The 17,812-nt window shown below is 45.4% G+C and overlaps 1 protein-coding gene and 1 long non-coding RNA gene across 13 annotated transcripts in view; one reads left to right on the top strand and one right to left on the bottom strand.

The window, feature by feature from the left end:
* Positions 1-17,812, bottom strand: part of LOC143815937 (protein 4.1-like) — a 405,258-nt gene that overhangs the window by 381,768 nt on the left and 5,678 nt on the right. The window lies entirely within an intron of this gene.
* Positions 1-17,812, top strand: part of LOC143815939 (uncharacterized) — a 51,581-nt gene that overhangs the window by 32,584 nt on the left and 1,185 nt on the right. The window contains exons 1-2 of one of the 2 annotated variants that reach the window (XR_013223851.1): positions 2,534-2,742; positions 3,629-3,744. This is a non-coding gene — a long non-coding RNA (uncharacterized LOC143815939). Of the gene's footprint in view, positions 1-2,533; positions 2,743-3,628; positions 3,745-17,812 lie in introns of those variants that run through there. The other variant, XR_013223852.1, reaches the window with a different exon arrangement.

A 17,812-nucleotide genomic window follows, 5' to 3' on the forward strand; every position in this document is an offset into this window, starting at 1 on the left:
TGGATAGTAAAATTTGTTGGACAATTTCTCCTGAGTACACCGATACCTCACATGTGGGGGTAAACCATTGTTTGGGCACATGGTAAGGCTCGGAAGGGAAGGAGCGCCATTTGACTTTTTGAATGAAAAATTATCTCCATCGCTAGCGGACACCATGTCACGTTTGGAGAGCCCCTGTGTGCCTAAACATTGGAGCTCCCCCACAAGTGACCCCATTTTGGAAACTAGACCCGCCAAGGAACTTATCTAGAAGCATAGTGAGCACTTTAAACCCTCAGTGCTTCACAGAAGTTTACAACGCAGAGCCGTGAAAATAAAAAATCATTTTTCTTTCCTTAAAAATGATGTTTTAGCAAGCAATTTTTTATTTTCCCAAGGGTAACAGGAGAAATTGGACCCCAAATGTTGTTGTCCAGTTTGTCCTGAGTACGATGATACCCCATATGTGGGGGTAAACCACTGTTTGGGCACACGGCAGGGCTCGGAAGGGAAGGCACGCCATTTGGCTTTTTGAATGGAAGATTAGCTCCAATCATTAGCGGACACCATGTCGCGTTTGGAGAGCCCCTATGTGCCTAAACATTGGAGCTCCCCCACAAGTGACCCCATTTTGGAAACTAGACCTCCCAAGGAACTAATCTGGATGTATGGTGAGCACTTTGAACCCCCAAGTGCTTCACAGAAGTTTATAACGCAGAGCCATGAAAATAAAAAATAATTTTTCTTTTCTCAAAAATGATTTTTTAGCCCACAATTTTTTATTTTCCCAAGGGTAACAGGAGAAATTGGACCCCAATAGTTGTTGCCCAGTTTGTCCTGAGTACACTGATACCCCATATGTGGGGGTAAACCACTGTTTGGGCACACGTCGGGGCTCGGAAGGGAGGGAGCACCATTTGACTTTTTGAACGCAAGATTGGCTGGAATCAATGGTGGCGCCACGTTGCGTTTGGAGACCCCTGATGTGCTAAACAGTGGAAACCCCTCAATTCTAACTCCAACACTAACCCCAACACACCCCTAATCCCAACCCTAACCCCAACACACCCCTAACCCTAATCCCAACTCTAGCCATAACCCTAATCACAACCCAACCCCAACACACCCCTAACCACAACCCTAACCCTAATCCCAACCCTAACCACAACTTTAACCCCAACACACCCCTAACCACAAGCCTATTCTTAATCCTATTTCCAACCCTAGCCCTAATTCCAACCCTAACCCTAAGGCTATGTGCCCACGTTGCGGATTCGTGTGAGATTCTTCCGCACCATTTTTGAAAAATCCGCAGGTAAAAGGCACTGCGTTTTACCTGCGGATTTACAGTGGATTTCCAGTGTTTTTTATGCGGATTTCACCTGCGGATTCCTATTGAGGAACAGCTGTAAAACGCTGCGAAATCCGCACAAAGAATTGACATGCTGCGGAAAATACAGCGCAGCATTTCCGCGCGGTATTTTCCGCACCATGGGCACAGCGGATTTGGTTTTCCATAGGTTTACATGGTACTGTAAACCTGATGGAACACTGCTATGAATCCGCAGCGGCCAATCTGCTGCGGATCCGCAGCCAAATCCGCACCGTGTGCACATAGAACTAGGGTTAGCGTTAGAATTAGGCTAACCCTACCCCTAACCCTAACCCTAGTTCTAACCCTAGTGGAAAAAAAAATATTTTCTTTATTTTATTATTGTCCCTACCTATGGGGGTGATAAAGGGGGGGGGGGTCATTTACTATTTTTTTTATTTTGATCACTGTGATAAGTTTACCACAGTGATCAAAATGTACATGGAACGCATCTGCCGGCCGGCAGATTCGGCGGGCGCACTGCGCATGCGCCCGCCATTTTGGAAGATGGCGGCGCCCAGGGAGAAGACGGACCGACTTCGGGAGGCTCGGTAAGTATGAGGGGGTGGTGGGGGGGTGGATCGGAGCACAGGGGGGGGGGATCGGAAGACGGGGGGAGCGGACAGGAGCACGGGGGAGCGGACATGGGGACGGAGGGGGGTACTGGACAGAACGGAGGACTGGGGAGGAGATCGGGGGCGGTGGGGGGGGGGGCAGAACATGATTTCCAGCCATGGCAGATGCTATTGCAGCATCGGCCATGGCTGGATTGCAATATTTCACCATTTTCATAGGTGAAATATTGCAAATTGCTCTGATTGGCTGTTGCACTTTCAACAGCCAATCAGAGCGATCGTAGCCACGTGGGGGCAAAGCCACCCCCCCTGGGCTGAAGTACAACTCCCCCTCTCCCTGCAGATCAGGTGAAATAGGAGTTAACCCTTTCACCCGATCTGCAGGGACGCGATCATTCCATGACGCCACATAGGCGTCATGGGTCGGATTGGCACCGACTTTCATGACGCCTACGTGGCGTCAAAGGTCGGGAAGGGGTTAAAAAAAAAAAAAAGTAATCTGCAGGTTATTTCTTTTCTTCCCCCTCAGACCACCCCCCACGGTTGTATTATTTTTTTTTTTTTTGTAAGTTTGTTTCCACCAATCCCTCCCATCGGGAAAGGAAACAATGCACATTCTAGGTTATGTCAACGCTGCAGTTTTTTACTCGGAACCAGAGGTGACTCCAGGTCACCAATAAGCTGCAACCTTAGAAGGAAGAGAGACTTTTCAATGAATGTCCAATAATACAGAAAATCTGATGGTTCAGAACTTGTCCGGACCCTTTTAGGCTGCATTCATTTGGATCTTCAGTTTAAAGCTGAAGTCTTAAACAGGTAAAGTTTTACTTTTATTCTACTTCCACATATGTAGCAAATATTTTATATGTACCTGCCTGAAATCGGCTGGGCAAGGATTTCGGCATGCTGGAAAGCCCCCTTTCCAAGGCAAATGTTAGGATTTGTTTCGGCTTTGTGGTATTGTGCTTTGGGGGAGTATGGTGCCACCTGCAGGTCACTTTTCCTTACTGCAGTTTCATGAAAATATTTAAAATGTATTTTTTTATTACATCGTGGATGTGTGGTTTGTTTGGCTATTTTCTTGCTGAAGGGGGCAAGTTTACCTTTCAAATGGTGTATTATTTTTTGTGTGTGGGTGCAGTATGAACGGAGATACAAAGGAATCACTGAAAAAGAAGGATGCTATCAAGGACCAATGATTGAGGGGACACAGGACAGGGACTAAGGCTAGGTGCACACATTCAGGATTTGGAGGAGAAAATTCTGCTGCATGTCCTAATGTGTTGGCAGGAAGAAAGTTGCGCAAAATACTTTGACACTTTTTTTACATGCTTTTGTTACGCATTTTCACCCACTCATTAGTATGGGTGAAATATGCTGCAAGAATTGAAGAAAAAAAATAAAAATAAGCAATGTGTGCATTAGACAGGGATTTCGTTCACTTTGCTGTACTATAAAACCTTGCATATTTTCAGTGTGCACATAGTCTTACAGTTAATTGGGGAGAGTTACAGACTGAATAGTTTATATTATTGGGTGGCAGAGATTATAGTTAATGGATGGGCACAGTGCTGCTTATCACTTTATATTTTGATTGTTGCCTGGCTAATAGTATATTAGTGGCGGGTACATGTATGTATTCAGGGGCGCAATGCGAGGGAGAAATGTATGTGAACAATATATGTGTAATGGTTATTTTCAGCACTGCGATGGTCATTGTGATAAGACGAGTCGTGGCTGGGAGATGTCGACATGAAGGTTTGACTAGATAAGAGAAGAAACCGCAGAAAACAGCTCTAATCAGACGAGACGTCAGCGGTAAGTTTCTAGATGTAAATGTTAATCTGTATCTACACTGTGTGACGTGGAGTTATAGTGTTATCTATAAAATCTCATAGGCCACATTCTCACATTTGTGTGAAATATCAGTCTGCTGACAGTCTTTTTTTTCCCCCAGACAGCACACAGACTCGTAAGGTTTTATAGGACCTTTCACATATCCGTGAACATCATGGCTCTGAGAATGAGATCCGTGAGGGTCAGAGAATGTTCTGTTCTGATTTTAAGGATCAGAATAAGACATGGTCAATGCATCTGTAAAAGCGGGCAGCACACAGACACTGCACATGGATACAGGAATGTAACATTATGTATAGCACAGTCCCTTAGTATATAGTGTATTAACTTATTGTGTATAGCTTAGTTACATATTTTCTTCCATTATATATAACAGGATCCCTTATTGCATACCATCCTCTATAGTTATATATGGTGCCATCCCTTATTATATATTTTCCTCTGCTTCTATGTACAGTGCTGTCTTACATAGTGTATTCTTGTTATTTTTATTATTCACAGCGCCCTATTTTATTACATAGTCCCCTATTGTTAGATATAAAATGACCACAGGTGGAGCAGCCGGTGACCAGAAAACCAGTCCATCATCCATCTAACAAGAGATGACAGTATGATGACACAAACCTCAACAGCCTCACAGGCGTATCTAAGGGTGCCGAGTTTGGGTCACCCGTGGCTGGACCACACATTGTGTTATGTTCTTTGCTCTCGTTCAGATGAGCATTGTTATGCTTATGTGTGCTGTCTGTGTTACAATCAGATAGCACACGGCCCAGTGTTGTTTAATATGGTTGTTCAGCTAACAGTCCATGATTTACATATACATACACAAGTTCTGCCCATTAATGTGCAGCAAGTTAAAGGGCCACTGTCACCCCCTCCAGCCGTTATAAACTAAAATAGCCAGCTTGTGCAGCAGTGATGCTGCAGTCTAACAAGGTGGCTCTTTTAGTTTTTGATTCATTTATTACCTCAATAAAGCGTTTTAAAAATTGGCCACACATACCAGATATTGTCCCAGGAGGCGGTCCGAAGCGTCCTGTATGAATCCCCCAACTGCCGTCACTCTTCTCTTCAGAGCCGATGGTACCCGCCCCCTTCGCGTTGTTGCTTCTTAAATCTGGCGCCTGCGCTGTGCGTGCCTGCCTGGGGCCTGCGCAGTGTTCTTTGTCAGTCACATCTCAGATGCCGGGTGCCTGACTGCGCCTGTGCGGGCAGTGCGGCCGCCCTGTTACTGAATCCCCGCCCCGCTCTGTGTTATTCATTATGCACAGTGCGGGGCTGGCATTCCTGGGCATGTGCACTGCGCTGTTCAGGCGCTCCCCCATCTCGGACGCTCTCCCATCTCTGACTCTCCCCCGCCTTCCCAGGAACCCCAGCCCCGCACTGTGCATAATGAATAACACAGTGCGGGGCGGGGATTCAGTAACAGGGCGCAGTCAGGCACCCGGCATCTGAGATGTGACTGACAACACTGCGCAGGCCCCAGGCAGGCACGCACAGCGCAGGCGCCGGATTTAAGAAGCAACAACGCGAAGGGGGCGGGTACCATCGGCCCTGAAGAGAAGAGTGACGGCAGTTGGAAGATTGATAGAGGACGATTCGGACCGCCTCCAGGTACAATATCTGGTATGTGTGGCCAATTTTTAAAACGCTTTATTGAGGTAATAAATGAATCAAAAACTAAAAGAGCCACCTTGTTAGACTGCAGCATTACTGCTGCACAAGGTGGCTCTTTTAGTGTATAACGGCTGGGGGGGGGTGACAGTGGCCCTTTAATTCAAAGTGTAGTACCAGTTGTCACCATTAGAGATCATTGGGTACACATTTATCCTGTTCCTGTATCCAAGAGCATATCGCTTTAAGCCCGTGTTCTGACTAGAACCGCCCCCCTGGTTTCCGGGGCAAGAGTAGCCATTTTCCCCCAGACCTTACGTCTTACACACATGTTCCTGGCTCTCTTCCTGCAGATCATTGCTCTTGATAAGCGGATTCCGGTGAGGCACAAAAGTACTTACATGCATGTTATGTTAGAACAGTTATGCAGCCACTGTGTAGCAGAGCGTGTAGTTAGGCATGTTGTGCTTTGTTTCATATTGCTGTTTTTCTGTATGCAGATAGATGCTTGCCTGTATACACTGTGTTCCAAATTATTATGCACAAAGAGTTTAGGAGTGATAAGGTTAGAATTTTTTTGTTTGTCATTTAAACTCATTGATGGTGATGTGTGTCAGGGCTCTTTATATCACTGAACGCAATTGCAGATACCTGTGCAAATTAGTTTGGCAGGTGTGTCCAAATAAAGGCAAGACTACTTAAGAAGGCTGTTCCACATTATTAAGCAGCCTACATTTTTTGCCAAAATGGGAAAGAAAAAGGATGTGTCAGCTGCTGAGAAGCAACAAATTGTGGAGTATTTAGGTCAACGCATGACTACAATCAACATTGCCAAGACACTTCATCGTGATCATCGCACAATCAAGAAGTATGTATCTGATTCCCAGCACACACGTGTGCATGCTGATAAGGAAAAATTGAGGACTCTTTCCAACAGGCAATTGCTTAAGGTTAAAAGAGCAGCTGCAAAAATGCCTGGTCATAGCAGCAGACAAGTTTTTGAAGCTGCTGGTGCCTCCAACATCCCCAGAACAACAAGATGCAGGGTCCTTCAGAGGTTTGCAGCTGTGTGTAAGCCATCCTGTCGACCACCTCTATCCACTGCAACAAGCAGAAACGGCTCCAGTGGACCAAACGATACATGAAGACTGACTTCCAAACTGTTTTGTTCACCGATGAGTGCCGTGCAACGCTCGATGGTCCAGATGGATGGAGTGAAGGATGGACACCCCATGAAAACACGGCTAAGGCGCCAACAAGGAGAAGGTGGAGTAATGTTTTGGGCTGGAATCATGGGGAGAGAGATTGTCGGCCCCTTTATGATGCCTGAAGGGGTAAAGATGAACTCCATAATCTATGTGGAGTTTCTAAAACAACACTTCCTGCCATGGTTCAAGAGGAAGAACCGTGCTTTCCGCAGCAAGATCATTTTCATGCATGATAATGCACCATCTCATGCTATGCTGCAAAAAACACATCTGCATCTCTGGCTGCTATGGGCATAAAAGAGGACAAACTTATGGTGTGGCCACCATCTTCCCCTGACCTCAACCCCATTGAGAACCTCTGGAGCATCATCAAAAGGAGTGTCTATGATGACGGGAGGCAGTTCACATCTAAGGCTTCTTTCACACTTCAGTTGTTTGGCATCAGTCACTTCCGACATAGTGACAGATCGACGGATCCGTCACAATTGTTGAGAAAACGGTTCCAACAGATCCGGTTTTTTGACGGATCCGTTACTTGGGGGTTGTCTGGGAAAAGTATCTACTTTTTGGAGCATGCGCAATTGAAAAAGCGGATTGGGGCGACGGATCTGCCGAAATGACGGTCGCGACGGATCCGTCGCCCATAGGCGGCCATTCTATGGAATGATGGACGCGACGGATCCGCCGCGAACCGTCATTTCGGCATTGACAAAAAACGTTTCAATGTCTGTCTATGTCTAGACAACGTCCGCCAAATTTCGATGGATCCGTCGCATGACGGATGGAACGGACGACCATCCGTCACAATCCGTCGCCAATGCAAGTCTATGGGAAAATAACGGATCCGCCAAAAAAAAAAATGACGGATCCGTTATTTGAGGAAACTGGCGGTTTTAGACTGACGCCAAACAACTGAAGTGTGAAAGAGGCCTAAGCAACAGCTCTGGGAGGGTATTCTGTCCAAATGCAAAACAATTGAAGCAGAAACCATCCAAAAACTGACAAATTCAATGGACGAGAGAGTTCAGAAGCTTCTTTTGAACAAGGGGTCCTACGTGCAAATATAACATCACCTAGAATAAAGTTTTCACTTGAAAACTGTTTGATTTCATTTTGTAATAAGCTGATAATGCTTATAACTTCACAATTGACCATTTTTTTGTTCAAAATAAAAAAAAAAAAAGGTTGAAAACTCTGCTGTGCATAATAATTTGGAACATGCATTTTGAGTGTTTATTTTTTTTTTAAAGATACTGTTTTCATAGGCAGTTTTTTCCAAAACATTGCAATTATACTAGAATAGTAGATGACTGGAAAATAACAATGACTGCAATTCAGATAGGTAATTTAGAGAAAATATGAGGAAATATTATTTGCATAATAATTTGGAACACAGTGTAAAGTAGTGCAATGCTTACAGCCTAAACTTGCGCTAAGATAGCCATATCTGTATCTGTCTTATCCTGTGTTCAGTGCTAGCTCTCTAATCTGTTACTCATGTTATTGTATCCTGTAACATGCTGTAATGTGCCAAGTACTGATGCAGTTATTTCCTTTGTAGTTTTTACCTGATCCTCCATTATATCGCATATCTCACAATATCATCCACTATTGTTGTTCATCGTTCACCATCTCAATAAATATAGACTTAAGAACCTATACAGTCTGTTTACTGAGGAAATGGATGAAGGTGTAGCCGTATGCTAGAATCCACACCGCTTCATACATGGAGGAAGGCAAAAACAGTAAAAACGGAACCGCTGGCGGTGGTTTACAGGCTGTACGGGACCGCTACCACCCAAACAGCTCCGTATATGGGTATTTCAGCAGCTGCCATACAGCCACAGGGAATAAGAACCCAGGACCCAGTAAAAACGGAACCGCCAGTCGCACGAGGTGATTACGCATACTGTATGGGACCGCTACCACCCAGACTGCACCGCATACGGATATTACAGCAGCCACCACACAGCCGAAAGGGACAAGAGTCCAGGCCCCAGTAAGAATAGATTAGCTGCCTTCAGTGAAACTGATAGCCGGTCGCAGGCTGTAGTTGATCAGACTGTACGGGACCGCTAACACCCACACTGCTCCCCATACGGGTATCACAGCAGCCACCATACAGCCGCAGAATTATACTGAAGCCCACCAAGAAGTGCTTTGCCATTCCTGCCAAGCGGAAGCTCACCCGCACAAAGACTCAGTTTCCCACCAAAATCCTCAGTAGTACGCAGCTAAACACACAATGTCTCGATGCGATACATTCTCACTCAAAACGAGGTCACGAGCAGGCTCTAACAAGTCTTCAATAAAAGAGCTGGCTGCTGTTGCTCGTGCCGAAGCGGCCAAAGCGGGGTCCTCTTTCGCCGAACGAGAGATGCATCTAAAGATGAGACAAGCAGAACATGAAGCAGCAACTGCACGCAGAGAAAGGAGAGTGCGTGCCTGCAAGCGTCTCTAGAAAGACTTGCGGCAAAGACATCAGCTGCAATAGCCAAGGCAGAGTACTTGGAAGCTATGGAGGATCCTGATGATGAGAGACGCAGCAACGTTCTCGGAACACATCTAGAGCAGCAAGATCCAGTGCATCGCAGAGTACGTCCATCAACATTCCGGCATGGATGACAGCCCTGACGCACTACACCGACAAGCCTATGCTTATTAACAGCGATCCAACCCCGAACTTTGCTACTATAGACAAGAGGACGCCCAGCATAGAGATGTCGACCTCAGCTACCGTTCCATTGAGCAGAAGTTACAGCTCGCATCCTGCCTTAAAGAGACACCTTCACCGGAAAGCTACTACGCAGACTATCCGAAGCGTCTCACAGGTACAGTGGTACCCCACACATTACACATGCCTAACACCAGCTTGTACCAGCACTGACCAAGCCACCATGGACTTTACAAAGTTCTTTGCCCGCTGAGAACTGGTTCCTAAAGGACTTGTAAGGTTCACTGATAAAGCCAAAAACTATAGATCATGGCATGCCTTGTTCCAGAACGCCATTCAGCGACTGGACCTTTCTAGTACTGAGGAATTAGATCTCTTGGTACACTGGCTTGGAAGCGAGTCAGTCGAGCATGCCAAAAGACTAAGACATTAATATAACGTATCCACACATAGGTCTACGTAAAGTGTGGGAAAGACTTGATGAATGCTATGAGTCCATAGAAGTCAAGAATGCTTTATACAAAAGAATTGATGATTTCTCTAAGATAGGGCCTAAAGGTTATCCGAAGCTTAGAGACTTGAGTGATTTATTGATAGAGTTACAGGTTGCCCAGAATGAAGGTAACTTGCCTGGATTGGCATTCTTAGACACTGCTAGGGGTGTCAATCCGATAGTACAGAAACTCCCTTACAACTTACAAGAAAAGTGGGTTAAACATGGTTCACGGTATAAGCAAACTCAATGTACCATTCCCTCCTTTCACTGTATTTGTGGAATTTGTCACCAAACAAGCTAGGATCAGAAATGACCCTAGTTTTGACTTCACTCTGTCATGTTCCACTGCCCCTGGTATCAAACCCAGTAAAACACATGTGGCAGTCCACAAAACTAATATTGTTTCCACAGTTCCTCCTCACAACACAAGTAGAGGAGAACAGAAGAGAACAAACCTCAAGATGTCAGTAAGCAGTGTCCTCTACACAATGCCGCGCGTGCGCAGTTGGAGATCGCGGCGGCCATTTTCCTGAAGCCGAGTTCGCATATCGGCTTCAGGAAAATGGCCGCCGCAATCTCCATCTGCGCACGCGCGGCATCCCGCGGCCATTTTCCGGAAGCCCCGGGCAGCAGAGCGCTCCATCTGCGCACGCGCGGCCTCAGAAGATGGCCGCCACCAGCGATAAAGCGGTGAATAGCGCAGATCGCGCTCTTTTTCTTCAGCTGCGCAGTGCATTCCGCTGTTGGGCATGCGCAAACCACTACGCCACCAACGGAAAGATAAGCAAGATCTGGGGGAGAAGAAGCGATTTCACCACGCCCATTTGACCAGACCACCTTGATTGACAGGCGAAAATGGTGACTTTGGTAAGGTATTTAGGTGGGGAATCGGTACACAAAATACACTATTGTCCAGCACAGCTCAGGCCCTATTTAATGGTATTTTTATCTCATACTGAAAAAACGGGGTGACAGGTTCCCTTTAAGTCAACACCTCGAATCTCATCGGTTCATCAGGTTCTCAACCTGGAAGTCACTTGTTCGAGCCATCGCTTGTCTACTTCCATGTAGCCCAGTGCTAGAAGTCAGCACTACCTGCAAGCCAGAGACCTTGTAAAGGTTGGCATCACTGCAAGCATGCGTTTATCGCTCCCAACCTGGAAAGAGCAAAGGTTACAATACTTCGTGTTGTACAAAGCATGTCCAATGTCTTTTGGGACAGATGGAGAAAGCAATATCTCTCCACCCTGCAAATCAGGACAAAGTGGCAGGAAGACAGCCCGAACATCCAACCTGGCGATGTTGTACGCGTCAAAGACAGTCGCATTGAAACGAGTGGCCACTTGGCCTAGTCACCAAGCCCTTTCCCAGCAAGGACGGGAAGGAGCACAAAGTAGAGGTCAGAGTGTGCAAGCTTGGGGAGAACAAACTGTTCGTCAGGCCAGTTACTGAACTTTTGTTATTTTCCCCAAAAGAACCAAATAGTGGCATATGTTGATGCCAAGCGAGGACTGTTCTGCCCATTAACCCCTTTATGACCCAGCCTATTTTGACCTTAATGACCTGGCCGTTTTTTGCAATTCTGATCAGTGTCCTTTTATGGGGTAATAACTCAGGAACGCTTCAACGGATCCTAGCGGTTCTCAGATTGTTTTTTCGTGACATATTGGGCTTCATGTTAGTGGAAAATTTAGGTTGATAATTTTTGCGTTTGTGAAAAAAATGGAAATTTGGCGAAAATTTTGAAAATTTCGCAATTTTCAAATTTTGAATTTTTATTCTGTTAAACGAGAGAGTTGTGTGACACAAAATAGTTAATAAATAACATTACCCACATGTCTACTTTACATCAGCACAATTTTGGAAACATTTTTTTTTTGCTAGGAAGTTATAAGGGTTAAAATTTGACCAGCGATTTCTCATTTTTACAACAAAATTTACAAAACCATTTTTTTTTAGGGACCACCTCACATTTGAAGTCAGTTTGAGGGGTCTACATGGCTGAAAATACCCAAAAGTGACACCATTCTAAAAACTGCACCCCTCAAGGTACTCAAAACCACATTCAAGAAGTTTATTAACCCTTCAGGTGCTTCACAGCAGCAGAAGCAACATTGAAGGAAAAAATGAACATTTAACTTTTTAGTCACAAAAATGATCTTTTAGCAACAATTTTTTTATTTTGCCAAGGGTAAAAAGAGAAACTGGACCCCAAAAGTTATTGTACAATTTATACTGAGTACGCCGATACCCCATATGTGGGAGGGGGGGGGGCCACTGTTTGGGCGCACGACAGGGCTCGGAAGGGAAGGAGCGCCATTTGACTTTTTCAATGAAAAATTGGCTCCAATCTTTAGCGGACACCATGTCGCGTTTGGAGAGCCCCTGTGTGCCTAAACATTGGAGCTCCCCCACAAGTGACCCCATTTTGGAAACTAGACCCCCAAAGGAGCTTATCTAGATGCATAGTGAGCACTTCGAATCCCCAGGTGCTTCACAAATTGATCCGTAAAAATTAAAAAGTACTTTTTTTTTTTCACAAAAAATTTCTTTTAGCCTCAATTTTTTCATTTTCACATGGGCAACAGGATAAAATGGATCCTAAAATGTGTTGGTCAATTTCTCCTGAGTACACCGATACCTCACATGTGGTCACAAACCACTGTTTGTGCACAGGGCAAGGCTCGGAAGGGAAGGAGCGCCATTTGACTTTTGAATGAAAAATTAGCTCCAATCGTTAGCGGACACCATGTCGCGTTTGGAGCTCCCCCTTGTGACCCCATTTTGGAAACTAGACCTCCCAAGGAACTAATCTAGATGTGCGGTGACCACTTTAAACCCCCAAGTGCTTCACAGAAGTTTATAACGCAGAGCCGTGAAAATAAAAAATCATTTTTCTTTCCTCAAAAATTATTTTTTAGCCCGCAATTTTTTATTTTCACAAGAGTAACAGGAGAAATTGGACCCCAAAAGTGGTTGTCCAGTTTGTCCTGAGTACGCCGATACCCCATATGTGGGGGAGAACCACTGTTTGGGCACACGTCGGGGCTCGGAAGGGAAGTAGTGACGTTTTGGAATGCAGACTTTGATGGAATGATCTGCAGGCCTCACGTTGCGTTTGCAGAGCCCCTGATGTGCCTAAACAGTAGAAACCCCCCACAAGTGACCCCATTTTGGAAACTAGACCCCCATGGAACTTATCTAGATGTGTGGTGAGCACTTTGAACCCCCAAGTGCTTCACAGAAGTTTATAACGCAGAGCCATGAAAATAAAAAATAATTTTTGAGGAATTGAAAATTATGTTTTAGCAAGCAATTTTTTATTTTCGCAAGGGTAACAGGAAAAATTGGACCCCAACAATTGTTGCCCAGTTTGTCCTGAGTATGCTGGTACTCCATATGTGGGGGGTAAACCACTGTTTGGGCGCACGTCGGGGCTCGGAAGGGAGGGAACACCATTTGACTTTTTGAAAGCAAGATTGGCTGGAATCAATGGAGGCGCCATGTTGCGTTTGGAGACCCCTGATGTGCCTAAAAAGTGGAAACCCCTCAATTCTAACTCCAACACTAACCCCAACACACCCCTAACCCTAATCCTAACCCTAATCCCAACCCTAACCACAACACACCCCTAACCATAACCCTAACCACAAGCCTAATCTTAACCCTATTTCCAACTCTAGCCCTAATTCCAACCCTAATTCTAATTCCAACCCTAACCCTAAGGCTATGTGCCCACGTTGCGGATTCGTGTGACATTTTTCCGCACCATTTTTTGAAAAATCGGCAAGTAAAAGGCACTGCGTTTTACCTGCGGAATAACCGCGGATTTCCAGTGTTTTTTGTGAGGATTTCACCTGCGGATTCCTATTGAGGAACAGGTGTAAAACGCTGCGGAAGCCGCACAAAGAATTGACATGCTGCGGAAAATACAACACAGGGTTTCCGTGTGGTATTTTCCGCACCATGGGCACAGCGGATTTGGTTTTCCATAGGTTTACATGGTACTGTAAACCTGATGGAAAACTGCTACGAATTCGCAGTGGCCAATCCGCTGCGGATCCGCAGCCAAATCCGCACCGTGTGCACATAGCCTAATTCTAACCCTAATTCTAACCCTAGCCCTGATCACAGTGATCAAAATGTACCTGGAACGAATCTGCCGCGCCTCACCGCGACTCAATGTAAGTACAGATCACCCAGCTTTCCTTTCAGCACCCGGGGTTTACAGGTACGAGCGAGTGCTTTAGCACAGCTCCTGCCTGTAAATTGATTTAACCCCTTCAGATGGATTTACTTCGTGGGACGTGACAGTTCATCAGAAGGTATGTATATTGTTGGTTTATTATTTTGCCAAGCGAGGGTCTTCAGGTGGACTGAGAGAGCAATAAAATATTAAAACAACCTGTGTGTTTATTTCATTAAAATAATTTTTAATAATGTGTGTTTGTGTGTGTTTTTTAACCCTTTCATACAATTGGATTAATAATGGATAGGTGTCATAATTAACGCCTCTCCATTATTAATCTGGCTTAATGTCACCTTACAATAGCAAGGTGACATTAACCCTTCATTACCCCATATCCCACCGCTACACGGGAGTGGGAAGAGAGTGGCCAAGTGCCAGAATAGGCGCATCTTCCAGATGTGCCTTTTCTGGGGTGGCTGGGGGCAGATGTTTGTAGCCAGGGGGGGCCAATAACCATGGACCCTCTCTAGGCTATTAATATCTGCCCTCAGTCACTGGCTTTACCACTCTGGCGGAGAAAATTGCGCGGGAGCCCATGCCAATTTTTTCCGTCATTTAACCCTTTATTTTAGCAGCTACAGCACCCAAATTTTGCACATACACACTACTAACATTAGTAGTGTGGAATATGCAAAGAAAAAGGGGATATGAGATGGTTTACTGTATGTAAACCATGTCTCATATCCTGTCGGGTTTGTGAAGGAGAAATGAAAAGCCGGCAATTGAATTACCGGCTTTTCACTAACACCGCTGCGTATTTCTCGCAAGTCACACTGCTGGTCCATGTGGAATCCGTATTTTTCTCGCCCCCATAGACTTTCATTGGCGATTTTTTTGCACAATACGGTGACAAACGCAGCATGCTGTGATTTTCTACGGCCGTACAAGACCGTATATTACGGATCAGTAAAATACGGCTGATATGAGCTGGGACATAGGGAATCATTGGGCCGTGTGTTATGCGTATTTTACGGACGTAGTTTATGCACTCATACGTCCGTAAAACTCGCCAGTGTGACGCCGGCCTTACATTGAGAGCTTGTAAGTTACCTCTGGCTTCCAGGAGGTCAGAAGTAACGGTCACAAGATGGCAGATTGGGACCACAGCAGTGCCAACAACAAATGAAGACAGTGGCCAGTAAGTGTGGATAACTGACACCGCTCCAATGCTGAAATAAATACGTGGGAGAGCTGTCTTAGATCCAAGTCACTAGCAGGTAATACTAAACTGAGTTCTACACATCTTGCCATTTACTATCTAGGGTCGCCCAACAGTACCTGTAAACAGCGTGTTAAAGGGAACCTGTCACCCCCAAAACTGAAAATGAGCTAAGCCTCAGGGGCTTATCTACAGCATTCTGGAATGCCCGATGTAACCTGAAAGATGAGAAAGAGAGGTTAGATTATACTTACCCAGGGGCGGTCCGGGGCTTCCCATCTTCTTATGATGACGCCCTCTTGTTGCCTTCACGCTGCGGCTCCGGCGCAGGAGTACTTTGTCTGCCCTGTTGAGGGCAGAGCAAAGTACTGCAGTGCGCAGGCGCTGGGAAAGGTCAGAAAGGCCCAGCATACTGCAGTACTTTGCTCTGCCCTCAACAGGGCAGACAAAGTACTCCTGCGCCGGAGCCGCAGCGTGAAGACAAGAAGAGGATGTCATCCTATGAAGATGGGAGGCCCTGGACCAGACTGCGACACCCGTCAGACCGGACCGCAGTGGGACCGCCCCTGGGTGAGTATAATCTAACCTCTTTCAGGATACTTCGGGGGCTTATCTACAGCATTACGGAATGCATTACAGAATGCTGTAGATAAGCCCCTGATGCCGGTGGGCTTAGCTCAACTTCGATTTTGGGGGTGACAGGTTCCCTTTAAAAAAGAAAAAAAAAAAAAAAACACTTTTCAAAATGTTAACATGCCATGTACTTGTGTGAATTCCCCAGTAGCCACCCCAACTTCCTTAGTAGTGATGACAACAGTTATCCAGCAGGACTCTAGTCACTGGAAATTGGGATTTATTAAAAAGTTTATTTACCTGCTGTCCACAACAAATGTTATGTTTCAGGAACTCTCAATCCACCATACAAGAAGTGGATACGAGACCCGACCGGAGGGCCTAGCAATTGAGTTATAAGGATCACTCACAGTAACGTATAACTCGGATGAGTGCTATCCGGGGTTTTATTTGATAGCACTCAGACCAATGTTATTCTATGGAGCAGTGCAGATCAGTGATTTTTTTCCCACGCAGATTCTGCTCTGCAAATCAGATCATGCGCATCCATTCAAGTCTAAGGGTGTGTTTAAAACATTGGACTGCACTCAGATGTCATCCGATTGCAGTCTGATGTACACACAGAGAGACAATGGAGAAGTTTTGTTCTCCATCTTCTCTGTACCTGTGCTGAGATTCTCTCATGCCAGAAAATCATATCACACTCAGATCAGATTGACAAAGTTTGAGCCAAGCGTCATTACCACAATTGATCTGATTCTCTTGCATGAAAGAATCTACGCTAATGTCAGCAAGCCGTTATTACCATCTCTACCATAATATCAGCTTGTTTGCAAGCAGGGTGATTGTGAGTAACGCTCAACCCTGCACTGCAGAGTGGCTCAGGACATGTTGTAAATTCCAGCATCTTATGTCTTTATTGGGTCTTATTGCATTCCATGGATCCCATCTTGATTTGTAAATATCCATCTTTAAGAACAAATTTTGGAACGTGAAAATGAGTCTTATTAACCATGCAAATTGTCTCTTCAGAGAGGAAGAGAACTTGAACTCTAGCGCCACCTATTGAAAGCAGCAATCCTACAAGTCAATAACGACCCTTTAACGAGTCTAATATGACTTAAGATAAAACATTCTCGTCAGTGATTTGGCTAGGTGAGAGGCTAAGACTATGTGCACACGCAGCAGTTTTCCATGAGTTTACGGTACCATGTAAACCTATGGAAAACAAAATCCGCAGTGCACATGCGGAAAAAAAGGTGCGGAAACGCTGCGTTGTTTATTCCGCAGCATGTCAATTCTTTGTGCGGATTCTGCAGTGGTTTACACCTGCTCCATAATAGGAATCCGCAGGTGGAATCCGCACAAGAACCGCGGTAAATCCGCAGTGCTGATTTACCAAAATTAGTGAGGAAAAATCCACACAACATTCTGCAATGTGTGCACATAGCCCAAGACTGGGATATATAGGGCAAATTTTCTCCTTATGGAGAGTGACGTGCCTGATCTGGCATGTCACTCTCCATACGGAGAAAACTTGTCCCTTAGATCTGGTTAACCACTAACAGCTTTGAGAAGTTACTAAATCAGTGATGACATTATCTGTCAGGGATTGACTGGGGTATAACAAAAACATAAGTGCTCCACCTGTACAATTCCTTGGGAGAAGAGGGCAGCCACAGTGCATTCCATTATGTATTCACAGCCTGTGGGTACATCTACATCTGGTGTTCCATGTTTCTGATAAATTTGCCTCTCAGTAGCAGCTGTGCCAGACACTAGAATGGGTCCCTTTACTTTTAATTTGGTTGCAATTTAACAGAAAAAGGTGCAGCCTGGAGGCTCCGACTCGTGTGGGAACTTAGCTTAATTGTATTGTTTTGTGATGTTTAGTGGAAACCCGAGGTTTGGATATTCTTACCACTAAGTGGACAGGGTGATGGCTGGGAATAGCAGTCTGCCTCCCAGAGGTGGCCCAGCATGGGGAGAGTGCCGGGTAATCTGCTGATATCACTGTGGGGCAGAGCCCCTTATGAGCCCGGCCAGCAGGCGC

Source organism: Ranitomeya variabilis, chromosome 3, assembly GCF_051348905.1.
Source record: "Ranitomeya variabilis isolate aRanVar5 chromosome 3, aRanVar5.hap1, whole genome shotgun sequence".
NCBI lineage: Eukaryota > Metazoa > Chordata > Amphibia > Anura > Dendrobatidae > Ranitomeya > Ranitomeya variabilis.